The sequence below is a fragment of the Misgurnus anguillicaudatus genome, chromosome 12, assembly GCF_027580225.2.
Source record: "Misgurnus anguillicaudatus chromosome 12, ASM2758022v2, whole genome shotgun sequence".
Classification (NCBI taxonomy): domain Eukaryota; kingdom Metazoa; phylum Chordata; class Actinopteri; order Cypriniformes; family Cobitidae; genus Misgurnus; species Misgurnus anguillicaudatus.
Window position 1 is genome coordinate 16,903,932 of NC_073348.2, and position 13,462 is coordinate 16,917,393.

General features: G+C 41.2%; 1 long non-coding RNA gene across 2 annotated transcripts; it reads left to right on the forward strand.

Moving 5' to 3' along the window:
* Window positions 1-21: 21 nt before the first annotated feature.
* On the forward strand, window positions 22-8,890 carry LOC141369029 (uncharacterized). 2 transcript variants are annotated; one of them, XR_012372520.1, is made up of 5 exons: window positions 22-187; window positions 1,356-1,583; window positions 1,742-1,815; window positions 1,959-6,903; window positions 7,822-8,890. It is a non-coding gene; the product is annotated as an uncharacterized lncRNA (long non-coding RNA). The 2 variants fall into 2 exon arrangements; XR_012372521.1 differs by having other exon boundaries at window positions 1,502-1,583.
* The last annotated feature ends 4,572 nt before the right edge of the window (window positions 8,891-13,462 follow it).

Sequence of the window (13,462 nt, forward strand, 5' to 3'; positions counted from 1 at the left end):
GACACAGACTATTATTTTGTTTACTGATGCGATTCCTTCTATGACCTAATATGGAATCCATGACGACATAGAACGCCAGCTCTCGGGCTATATAAAGCGCAGTTCCACAGTGTTGAGTTATTCTGTGGTGAGCTTAGGTAGAGAACGGTTAACCTTAAAACACTCTGCTGAGGACAGTGCAGGACAGGTAGGGGAGAAAACATCTTAAACCTTATTAAGGATAAAAAAAAAACACTTGTATAAACGCTAACTGCGAACTCGTTCATAATTATGATTCATGTGTTTTATTAGAGATACAGAGATATATGTTATGCGTCGTGTAAATTGACCCGAAAAGTTTTGGAAACGAATCGCTTGCGTTACAACGGAATACTGAAATACCTTTAAACGTCCAAAATTATTTTTTTAAATCAAACATCAAACAAAACGAGCCCACATTGTATAAGACTATGTCCTTAAGGCAATTTTTCACCACAGGGACCCGTTTAATCCTACAGAAAAATCCAGCTAAGACCAGCATAAACTGGTAGCTGGTTTTAGCTGGTTTAAGGTGGCAGTAGCTTCTATCCTGGCAAAGCTTGCAAAACCAGCTTAAACCAAATTTTTCATTAGAGAAGTAGCTTTCACTGTAAAGGTGTAACGAATGGCCCTACTTTTGAAACACCTAAGGTAAGCACAGTAAACACTTTTTAAACATCAACTTGCGCTTATGATAATTAATTGACTTACTTTTATAAATCAGAAATGATTCTGCGTCAAATAAATGAACACAAAAGGCAGATGTAAAGGCAATAAATAAATAGATAAATAACAAAACAGTACGATTAGATGTTGGTTCCTGCTTTGTGATGTAGTAATATGGTAACAATAAACACCATTTGATAATATTGCTTTTGCTAATATAATACTTGAAATGTTTATTAAATTAATGATAATTACACTAAATAGAAATGTATTTACACTAAATATAAATAGAAATGAAACAAATTCGATTAGATGTAGAGTCCTGCCCTGTGATGTTTAATTGTTGATGGGTGGGTGGGTGGCTTACAGGGCAGAGCTCTATAGTTATTTACCATCAAATATTTAAATAGCTTGTCAAATCAAACCCGCAAAAATAATTATTGTCAAAACATGCCAGCCATGTCGACCCACTGTACAATACTTATGATAAAATTGTCATATTTTTATCTTTTTATTAACTTGTTTTCTTCTTGGATTAAAATTTTTTAACAGATAGTAAAAACACTTGATGACATGTTGTTAAATGACAAACACCTCCAAACCTCCAAACATGTAAATGGATTTCTGTTGTACTTCATGTCCTTTGTCTTGTCTGATTTTTTTCTGGACAGAGTTGTCAATATCAAATGCCTGTTGCAGTAGATGTCGTCTGAAAGTCTTAAGTGTCACATGGACATGCAGTATTGCCATTCACCCATTTATACAGTGTACTGAAGAATGATAGCTGAGCTCATTTGGTTTGTGCTTTAATTAAAAGGTCCATTTGACAATTCAAAACTTCAGGAGCGGGAGGCTGATCAGAAGGACACATCTCAAAACATGCAGCTGGACAACAAGAGGTATTATATCAATTGCAGCTTTCTTTATTTCTTAACAAATCTTCAGTAAATGTTAAAATGTGCTGTTGTAGACTAACTTGATTTTGTTTTTGAGCCTTGAAATGCATTAACACAGAAAGAAATGCAATTAGTTGAACTTTATCAAATGTATTTTGCAGGTTCCTCTTTATACATTCCCTGATCTCAACCCTCTTACCAGCTACTGCTTCAACCCATTGCTCTACAGGTTACAGTGGGTGTCCTCACTCAGGGCGAGTAGCCCCATTATTTCTTCCAGTAGCCCCTTCCTTTAAATTATATTCACATTATTATTCTTATTATTAAGTGGTTACTTGAGTGTTTATTGAGGAAGTGCATCTTTGTCATCTGCCACAGGTTAAAGTCTCTGCCCACTGAAAGCTGTGTCTACTAGGGAGAAACTTCTGTAGAAGTTACATCTCTGCACATGACTTATTCTGTGGTGAGGGTAAGAACGGTAAACCTTAAAACACTCTGATGAGACACACTGCAAGAGAGGTAAAAGGGGAAACATGTTTACCTTATGAAGCATTAAGATAATATGATAATTAATTGACATGTTTTTTTTTTAATTAGAATTATGCTGCATTGTGTAAACTAATTAAAAAACCAGACGTAAAGCCAAACATTTTTAGAAAAGAAACGCTACCAAATATGATTAGAAGTACTAAAGCATATACAGTCAGTATGTGTTTGTATATATATATATATATATAAATATATACAGTTCAGTTTATATATTAAATTAAAAATTACTTTAATCGTCTCAAAACTTTAGGTTGCTCGAAGGTCCTTGTTATTAGATTTGCTTGTTTCCATACTCTGGGTGCAATGCTCTGTGCATGACTATCAACTTCATGCCCACACTGCAGTGTGCACTCTGTACCGGGTGGGTCAACGTTTGGGACTGGCATAAAGACAGGAATGTCCCTACTTTTAAAACACCTAAGTATCCAATGTAAAGACCTTGTTTTTTAATATTACCAATTTTTCTAACATAATAATCAATAGATATATATTTTTTAATAGAGATTATTATCCATCTTGTAAATGCGTTAAAATAGACGTAAAGGCCAACAAGTTTTTTTTATTAAACACTAAACTAATATGATTAAAAGTAGTGTACTGCCCTGTAATGTGGGTTGTTGGCTCACAGGGCAGGGCCCTATAGTTATTTATTATGAAAAATCTAAATACCTTGTTTCAAAATGTTTCATAACCGGCCAATCCCGACAAGAGGTGTCTAGAGTATACGCGCAAGCGGGACAGGGCCATCTGCCATCCTGGAAGTCTTGGACTTCCAGGGTGTTGGACTTCCAGGGTCTCTGATCTTACAGGCCAATCCCGACAAGAGGTGTCCAGAGCATACGCGCAAGCGGGACAGGGCCGCTTGCTGTCCTGGAAGTTTTGAACTTCCAGGGTGTCTGACCCTACTGGCTACGGTGAGAGGTGTCCAGAGCATACACGCAAGCGGGACAGGGCCGCCTGCCGTCCTGGAAGTCTAGGACTTCCAGAGTGTATGACCCTAACGGCTAAGCCCAAAGACAGGACTCAGAAATGGATGCGCAGGCGGGACAGGGCCGCCTGCTCTCCTGGAAGTTTTGGACTTCCAGGGTTTCCGATCCTACCGGTCAAGCCAGACAAGATGTCCAGAGCATACGCGAAAGCGGGACAGGGCCGCTTACCGTCCTAGAAGTCTTGGACTTCCAGGGTCTCTGATCTTAGAGGCCAATCCCTACAAGAGGTGTCCAGAGCATACGCGCAAGCAGGACAGGGCCGCGTGGCGTCCTGAAAGTGTTGTACGTCTCGGGTCTCCGACCCTACAGGCAGAGCCCGACAAGAAGTCTTGGACTTCCAGGGTCTCCGACTGTACCGGCCAAGCTTGATAATAAGTCTTGGGCGGGACAGGGCTGCCTGCCATCCTGGAAGTTTTTGATGTCCAGTGTCTCTTACCACCAGCCGAGCCTGACAAGAGGTGTCCAGAGCATACGCGCAAGCGGGACAGGGCCGCTTGCCATCCTTGAAGTCTTGGACTTCCAGAGTGTATGACCCTACCGTCCAAGCTTGACGATAAGTCTTGAGCGGGACAGGGCTGCCTGCCATCCTGAATGTTTTTGATTTCCAGGGTCTCTGACCAATGGCCAAGCGGGACAGGGCCGCCTGCCATCCTGGAAGTCTTGGATTTCCAGAGTCTCTGACCTTACGACCATTTCCAACTAGAGGTGTCCAGAGCATAAGCGTAAGCGGGACAGGGCCGCTTGCCATCCTAGAAGTCTTGGACTTCCAGGGTGTCTGACCCTAACAGCCAAGCCCAAAGATAGGACTCAGAAATGGATGCACAGGCGGGACAGGGCCGCCTGTTGTCCTGGAAGTTTTGGACTTCCGATCCTTCTGGCCAATCCTGACGAGGTGTCCAGAGGCCCACTTGCCGTCTTGCAAGTCTCGGACTTCTAGGGTCTCCAACCTTACTGTCAAAGCTTGACAATAAGTCTTGGATGGGACAGGGCTGTATGCCATCCTGGAAGTTTTTGATTTCCAGGGTCCCTGACCTTACCTGCCAATCCAGTCCAAAGCATACGCGCAAGTGGGACAGGGCCACTTGCTGTCCTGCTAGTCTTGTTCTTCTAGGGTCTCTGACCCTATCGGCAGAGCCAGATGAGAAATGTCTAGAGCATATGCAGAAGCAGGACAGGGCCGTCTGCCGTTCTGGAAATCTTGGACTTCCAGGGTCTCTGACCTTACTTGCCAATCCAGATGAGACAGTCCAGAGCATACGCGCAAGTGGGACAGGGCCACTTGCCGTCCTGCTAGTCTTGTTCTTCTAGGGTTTCTGACCCTATCGGCAGAGCCAGATGAGAAATGTCTAGAGCATATGCACAAGCGGGACAGGGCCATCTGCCGTTCTGGAAGTCTTGGACTTCCAGGGTGTCTGACCCTACCGGCCAAGCTTGGCGAGAGGTGTCAAGAGCACACGCAAGCGGGACAGGGCCGCCTGCCATCCTGGAAGTCTTGTCTGACCCTACCGGCCAAGCTCGGCGAGAGGTGTCAAGAGCACACGCAAGCGGGACAGGGCTGCCTGCCATCCTGGAAGTTTTAGACTTTCAGGGTCTCTGACCCTACCAGCAGAACCAGACAAGAAGTCTTTGACTTCCAAGGTGTCTGTTCCTAACAGCCAAGCACAAAGACAGGACTCAGAAACAGATGCGCAGGCGGGACAGGGCCGCCTGCTCTCCTGGAAGTTTTGGACTTCCAGGGTTTCCGATCCTACCGGTTAAGCCAGACAAGGTGTCCAGAGCATACATGCAAGCGGGACAGGGCCGCTTGCCGTCCTAGAAGTCTTGGACTTCCAGGGTCTCTGACCTAACAGGCCAATCCCGACAAGAGGTGTCCAGAGCTAACGCGCAAGTGGGACAGGGCCGCTTGCCGCCCAGCAAGTCGGGTAATTCTAGGGTCTCCGACCCTACAGGCAGAGCCCGATGAGAAGTCTTGGACTTCCAGGGTCTCCGACTCTACCGCCCAAGCTTGATAATAAGTCTTGGGCGGGACAGGGCTGCCTGCAATCCTGGAAGTTTTTGATTTCCAGGGTCCCTGACCACCACCAGAGCCTGACGAGAGGTGTCCAGACATACACACAAGCGGGACAGGGCCGCATGCCGTCCAGGAAGTCTTGGACTTCCAGGGTCTCTGACCTTACCTGCCAATCCAGACGAGACAGTCCAGAGCATACGCGCAAGTGGGACAGGGCCACTTGCCGTCCTGCTAGTCTTGTTCTTCTAGGGTCTCTGACCCTACCGGCAGAGCCAGATGAGAAATGTCTAGAGCATATGCAGAAGCAGGACAGGGCTGCCTGCCATACTGGAAGTTTTTGATTTCCAGGGTCTCTGACCTTACCTGCCAATCCAGACAAGACAGTCCAGAGCATACACGCAAGTGGGACAGGGCCACTTGCCGTCCTGCTAGTCTTGTTCTTCTAGGGTCTCTGACCCTATCGGCAGAGCCAGATGAGAAATGTCTAGAGCATATGCACAAGCGGGACAGGGCCATCTGCCATTCTGGAAGTCTTGGACTTCCAGGGTGTCTGACCCTACCGTCCAAGCTTGGTGAGAGGTGTCAAGAGCACACGCAAGCGGGACAGGGCCGCCTGCCATCCTGGAAGTCTTGGACTTCCAGGGTGTCTGACCCTATCGGCAGAGCCTGACGAGAGGTGTCCAGAGCATACACGCAAGCGGGACAGGGCCGCTTGCCGTCCTAGAAGTCTTGGACTTCCAGGCTCTCTGACCTTACCTGCCAATCCAGACGAGACAGTCCAGAGCATACGCGCAAGTGGGACAGGGCCACTTGCCGTCCTGCTAGTCTTGTTCTTCTAGGGTCTCTGACCCTACCGGCAGAGCCAGACGAGAAGTCTTGGACTTCCAATGTGTCTGTTCCTAACAGCCGAGCCCAAAGATAGGACTCAGAAATGGATGCACAGGTGGGACAGGGCCGCCTGTTGTCCTGAAAGTTTGGACTTCCAACCCTGCTTGCCAATCCCGACAAGGTGTCCAGAGCATACGCGCAAGTGGGACAGGGCCACATGCTGCCCTGCAAGTCTTGGACTTCTAGGGTCTTTGACCCTACCGGCAAAGCCCGACAAGAAGTTTTGGACTTCCAGGGTCTCCGACCCTACCGTCCAAGCTTGACTTTGGCGGGACAGTGCTGCCTGCCATCCTGGAAGTTCATCTCTGGACGGCCAAGCCCAAGGACAGAGCTCACCCCTATAAACACGGTCATGGTTGGCATTGGCCATTACACTGGCGTTGTGAAAAAGTTTTAAAGAAATCTTAAGAGGGAGAGGCTCACATAGCGTCAGCTTCAAACGCAATGTCGAGAGACTGTTCTCAAAAGCGAACAACGTAAAGCTAGGCAAATACTAAACATACTAGCCTAGACTGAACTATGAACGTAACAGTAAACTAAACCTTAAATAACTAGACTTAATAGACTTCATACAGGAAACATATAAACAAATCAGCACAGGACAGCAAACACAAGCTTATCAAGGGGGCAACAGGTGTGGGGCATATAACAATAGCAAGATAATTAACCCAATTAACACCAAAGCAAACAATGACATGTGCTTCCAAACAGAACAAGTAACGTTGTCACGATCCTGACAAAAGAGTAGAAAAGTATGAATGATAGAGGCAGGATCGTGACATATGGTGAAATTGTCATATTTTTGTCTTTAACCTCTTCTGTGAGTTCCATTTGTTTTACAGATAGTAAAAACAGTTGATGGAATGTTGTTAGATGACCAACTCATGTAAGTAGATCTCTGTTGTTTTTTCTGCACTTTGTCTTGTCTAATTTTTCTTGACTGCAGTTGTCAATAACAAATGTTACCCTGGAACACAAAACCAGTCATAAGTCGCACAGCTATATTTATAGCAATGGCCAACAATACATTGTATGAGTCAAAATTATTGATTTTTCTTGCTCAAAATCCTTAGGATATTAAGTAAAGATCATTTTTTTTATGAAGATATTTGTAAATTTCATATCGTACATATATTAAAACTTTATTTTTATAAGTGGATGAAGTTGCTAAGGACTTAATTTGGACAACTTTCAAGGCAATAATCTCCATATTTAGTTGGGGTTTTTTTTGGCCACCCTCAGTTTCCAGATTTTAAAATAGTTGTATTTTGGCCCAATATTTTGATATTTCCTGACAAAAACCATACATCAACGGAAAGCCTAAGTGTGTCTATATATATATATATATATATATAATTAATATTATATATATAAATATATATATATATATATATATATATATATATATATATATATATTTATATATATAATATTAATTATTTATAATATTTAAAGACCTATATAACCCTTAAACTATTTGGCAATCAAACAAGCACAGATCATTATTTTCAAAACATTTACTCACCCTCATGTTGTTACAAACCTGTATACATTTCTTTGTTCTGATGAACACAAAGGAAGATATTTTGGAAGAATGTTTGTAACCAAACCGATCAGAGGCCCCATTTACTCCCATTTTATTATTTTTTTCTACTGTGGAAGTCAATGGGGCCTCTGATCGGTTTGGTTACAAACATTTCTCACCCTCTGCGCTTGCATGAGTCAAACACATTATAAGAGAAGTGGCTTGGTGTTGACACTGGACACCAAAGACATTTACCAAGAATAACTGTCATTCAAACAGGTAGGAAGCTGCAGATGAGGGGAAAGACAGAGATGAAGCAGGAGGACCAGGCTCCATGACTGATGGAAAGCTCTTCATACAGGCATCAGTCAACCAGAACATCCAAGAGGATGCTGCACATTCACTGCTCTCAAACTGTGAAGACAACACAGACAGAGACTGAAAAGATTCAAAACAACACCACTGAAACACTGAATAATCACGTTATCACAAAGCATTCAAGAGACGGACACGCGCCTCCGCCAATAATAACATAATAAAAGTAAATAAAGATATAAAAGATGAAAGTAAAGTGCTTCTTCCAGTGCTGCGTCCGGGACTGAAATTGCCTGTTTAGAGCCAATTTAACATAGAATATTTATTTAATAAAAACAGAAATATTAATCGACTTTAACTAAATGTTTCATTAGCGTGCAGTGTCCTCAATATTATTTCTGCGTATATGTTCATGCAGATTTTGCCTGGATTATTGAATGAACAGACCCTTTTATGGACATTATTTATGGTTATATTAAAGGAGTGCAGTCCAAAACAGACGTTTACTGTAGTAAAACCATGTTTTGCCAATTATAATCTTTAAAGCAAGACAACATGGTTAATTTTAATAAGGGTCCTCGATTAAAGGTATGATGTAGGAACACATCTAGGATTTTAACTGTTCGTTAACTTTGAATTGGAACAGTACTTGGCCATCTACTGATGACGTTTCAAAAGTATTCAGTCTTCATAATACAAGTCCAGACAGAAAATGCATATTAATAAGTGGCCAACACATACCACTCAGTAATTTCAGTGCAGTTCTTCCCCCCACGCCCACCACTCATGCAACCATTTACGGCAAGAAACTGTAATTTTATATAACAGTTCAGTACCGTAAAATGAGGCCGTAAATTTACGGACATTTTTTACAGTGCATGCTTTGACTTCAACAGTAAAATTTTCAGCATTTTTGCTAAGCAGTATATTCATCATCGCCTGATAAATGGCTTTTACAGTCCTTCATTGCTACAATAATGTTACTACAATGTTGACTTCAGACAGCAAACCTCAGGAGTGACATTTTTCACCCCAATTTTTTGCAAATACATGCAAAAAAAAAAAAAAAAAACGTTTTTATCAGGAATTTTGCAGAAATGTTTTTTGGTAGTGGATAGAATGAAGTAAAACATTATAATCTTTTCTTTCAATTCTTTAAGTACCTACAAATAGTACATTTAGATGAACTGAAAACAGTCTTGAAATAGTGTCTTAATGTTTTCTGTGGCTGTATATTTTACCTTTAAAGATGTAACTTCTCAAAGGTATACCCTTGAGTACTAATAAGCTGTAAAGTCGTAAAAGTCCACCCTTACGTCTTCCACTTTAAATGTCTTTTTTTCCTCAAAATGACACCAAATGTGGTTTGGTTTTTCCACTGGAAGCAATGACATTCCTCGTTCATCTAGGGGTACCACCAGGTGTACTTTTAGTGACTTCAGTGAGGTGAAAGGCATGCCACATTGCTTTGTTTTTTTTTGTTATTCTGGGTTGATAGGTTACTATCATGTTTAGAAAGGTGGTCCTCGATGTTTTAAACGACCGTAAGTTGAAAAATGTTGAGAAACCCTGCTCTGCTATGGCCAGAAATCAAGCTATATTTATTCAAGCTATTGTATGAAGTATAAAGTAAAAGGGGTGGGGAAATGTACTGAAGAAAGAAAATAAAGGTAAAACATCAAGCTTTTAAAGTCATAAAGATAGGAACAGGAAAGAGACGATTATGATCGGATTAAGAATACAAGCACAAAACGTTTTTACAACTTTTCACAACATTGTATTTTGGTTGTAATGGACTCTATGCACGGCAGCGCTTGACGTGTTTCCGGTGATATCTCAGGATGCTGGACTACTTCCGCATGTCATAGAGCGCTATGATATTAAGGACCGTTGGTTGGCCAAGCAGCCAAAATAACACAGCAAATTTTGTTGATGCTTGTTTACTTTACATAGAAAATTTATACTCCACACTTAATACCATAATGACATTTAAACGTATGAAAGTATACCTATATGACTGTATGCTGCTCAGCACTGCTGCAGAGTCAGTGCAAATGAGCACCTTCTCTTGTCCTGTCTCTTCAATCCACTCTAGTGCTTTTATGATGGCAATAATCTCAGTGGTGTACACAGACACCTCATCTGTCAACCTCCAGGAGGCACTAACATCCATACCCAGGGGCGGAGTGGGACCAAAAAATATACCGGGAAATTTCGTATACCACCGGCCCTCCATGGTAAAAAAAAATGTCTCGTAGCCTATTTGCAGTAAAGCTAGGGTAATACAAATCGTAATGAATTTGCAAAAAAAAAAAAAAACATTTTCATAATATTAATAAAATCATTAAATCATGGCTAATTTTCCTAAATGAGTAACTATACAAAATTATACCTGTTTGAAAGACGGAGTTGCGCACCTGTCAATCAGCTATTACATAACAGAGCGAGGCCAGAGATGAATGTGCTCATAAACGGGAGTAATATGGAATAATTTGTGCATCTTTGAATAACTGTAAGAATATTTCCTTTAAATATAAATTTTGTCATATAAAGTTTTGAGAGATAATAATGTTTTTTCCATGGCTATTGCTTATTTATTTTAACGTGTTTGGCGCATTACCTCAGAGATTATTTTTAGTAATATTGCTTTTTTCCCGCTAATAATAATACAATTTACATGCCAATCCTGCTTCCTTGTCTTTTTATTAATTTCATTATGCTGTGATGTTAATTTATATGTGGATATTTAATGGCAGACGTTCATTGCGGTTATATTATCTCGTCTAATATTCAAAACATATCCGGAATAATGTGTGCATCTAGAATACAGATTCATTTGAAAATAATTTTTGTCAAAGTTTTGAGAAATAATAATGTTGTGAGGATATTTATATATTTCAGTTGAATACTCTCGTCTATTAATATGGAAATCTAATAGAAATCTAATAGTAGGAAATATAAAATGTGATACTGCAAAGTTACCCTTCTAAATTTTATTTATTATATATAGCCATATGGAGATAAACCTTTGCAAATGTGCTGATTTTATCCATTCAAGTACTGACCACCAGGCTAGAGATTTTAAACATCCACACTTTCTATCAAATAGTCTCCGCTAGATGGATCAATCCGACTGCGTATGTACTGAAATAAACAGGAATTCGGCGACGCAGCTTTTCACATCAAAGGCCGACGGGCTATGCAATTTGGAGAGGGGCCGTTCAATAATCCCCCTATATTTAAAAAAAATCCTAAACATGGTTGGACCTGCCGAACAGGTTGAGCACTTTTATATAGCCTACTGTGTTAAGCAAAGAGGCTGCACAGTTTGACCAGAGGGAAGCGGCCGCACATCAGGCCGCCAGACAAACCGGCAAAACGTGACATTTTCACGTTGGTCCATACGTGAAATAGTCACGTATTTGCGTGATATTGGGTTGATAAGCAATGTATCAGACCGGCCCTCGCAGCCTCAAAACACTACCGGCCCACCGGGAAATGTCCCGACTCTCCCGATGGCCACTCCGCTACTGTCCATACGCTTCACCACCATGGCAGCTGCAGTTTTCCCCGATACAGGATCCTTTGATCCATCTCTATAAACCTGGACATGTCTTGCATATGTACTCAAAATATGCAAGACATGTCCAGTAAGCTAATGATAGTTTTTCCCTTCTTAATGCCAATGGCATTTCTCCCAGCTCCATGGCCGGACTTACCATTGGGCTTGAGTGGGCTTGAGCCCAGGGGCCCCGGCCAATAGGGGCCTCCGTGCCGGCTTGCGTTCGTTTGATTTGCTCTGTCGTTTTCATTTTTTATTTTACAGCCTATTGGTTGGTGATGCATTTAATTCGTTAATATGTCAGTCTTTGTGCGGAATATGACGCACTGAGTTTACTGCTTTTGAAATCCACAGATGCTAGTATAATAGCGAATACGCGAAATGAGAGTCATAAATAAGCTTTACAGATAACGAGAAAGAGCAACGCGAAAATGAAGCGCCCCGTATGAAAGATTACTAGAGTAGGTCTTGTAACTCTGTTTTTTTTCTTGTTTGTTTGTAATCTAACGTGATACGCAGCAGGTATACGCAGTACACCCACTAGCAAAGGTCAAGGATTTCCGTATACCTATTTAAAAAAGCGTGAAAATACTTAACAGTGTGTGACAAACCTTTGACACTTTCATTCATAAATTGACATCTGAATCACTCACCATTCGCATGCTCCACTTGCTACTTTGGCGGGTTGAACCTCATATACAGTACAGTCGGCTATTTCTTTGGTATTTGGTACATTTGACTTCATGCGGCACTGCGCGATCCGATCATTATATGAAATCAAATTATCACGGCGCAAAAGTGACTGTAAAGCAGACGGGGGTATTCATGTGGTTCAACAACAGCCAAAAAATGACATCAGAGTACCGCGAGAGCGATTCGAGAAATCACACGGAGAAGTCTGCTTTCTAATCGCTCTCGCGGTACTTTGACATCATCACCAAGCGGTCTGCGTAGCGCCAAATGAAATCCAATCTGCTCGCAGTCTGCAGCTCACACGACACTGTAACCAAACTGTGAACGAGTGGAGCAGAGCTACGAAACATAACAAAATCCGGAGAGTTAACCACGCACATATGATTATGTCAACATTTAAACCATCAGTCCAGTTTATTACTTCATCTGGAGGTGAGGATTCACTAATTCATGGCCATGTTGATGTCCTGATGGTTTTTGATATATCCACTAGCTAGCCTACCTGTAGTTTCTCTTTCAGCATGTTTGCTTGTGCTTAACAGAATCACAGTTTAAACTTCTAAAAAGTGTTCATTTTTATATCTACGTTCAAGGTTTTAATGTATTATGTTCATATCAGACGCAAAAATGAATGAATGATCATCTTCTCCACTTTGATTTTTGGTGTTCTAATATTACATGATGGTCTTGTCATAATGATTAAATAACATCCTAAAATCTTTTCTTTTCACTGCACCACTTAGGCTATATGCACAAAATACGCTTGTTGATTATGTTTATAACTTTATATGGTGTGTAATAAGGTGAATGTTAATCAAACATAAGCTAAGTCTAACACAATGATTTTAAATGTTGTTATGGGGTATTTTTTAATGTGCATGATTAATTTGGATTTGTGACATCCCTAAAATACATGATTTAATTTTAGACTGGGCTTATGTTCTGCTTTAGAGATATAGGGGCAGTTTCCTAGTCAGGTCTTATCCTAGTCCAAGACTAAAATGCATGTTTGACCTTGCACTGATATATCTTAACATATATCATTGCCATTGTTTTGTCTCAAGATGCACACCAGTAATGTTTTTGTAAGGTTTGTTTGTAAAAACTAATTGAATGCCCTAATATAACCTAGCAATAGGCCTAGTGCTAGATTAATCTAAACCCTGTCGGGAAACTTCCCTAAAATGTAGTTCTATGATATATTTTTTATTTTAGGTTGTTTACTGTACAGTATGTGCACTCTCAGAAGATAATTTACACAAGCTGTCACTGGGGTGGTACCCTTTCAAATAGTACACCTTTGTACCTAGAGAGTGCATATAATGGGTACAAATGTACCTATATCTGTAC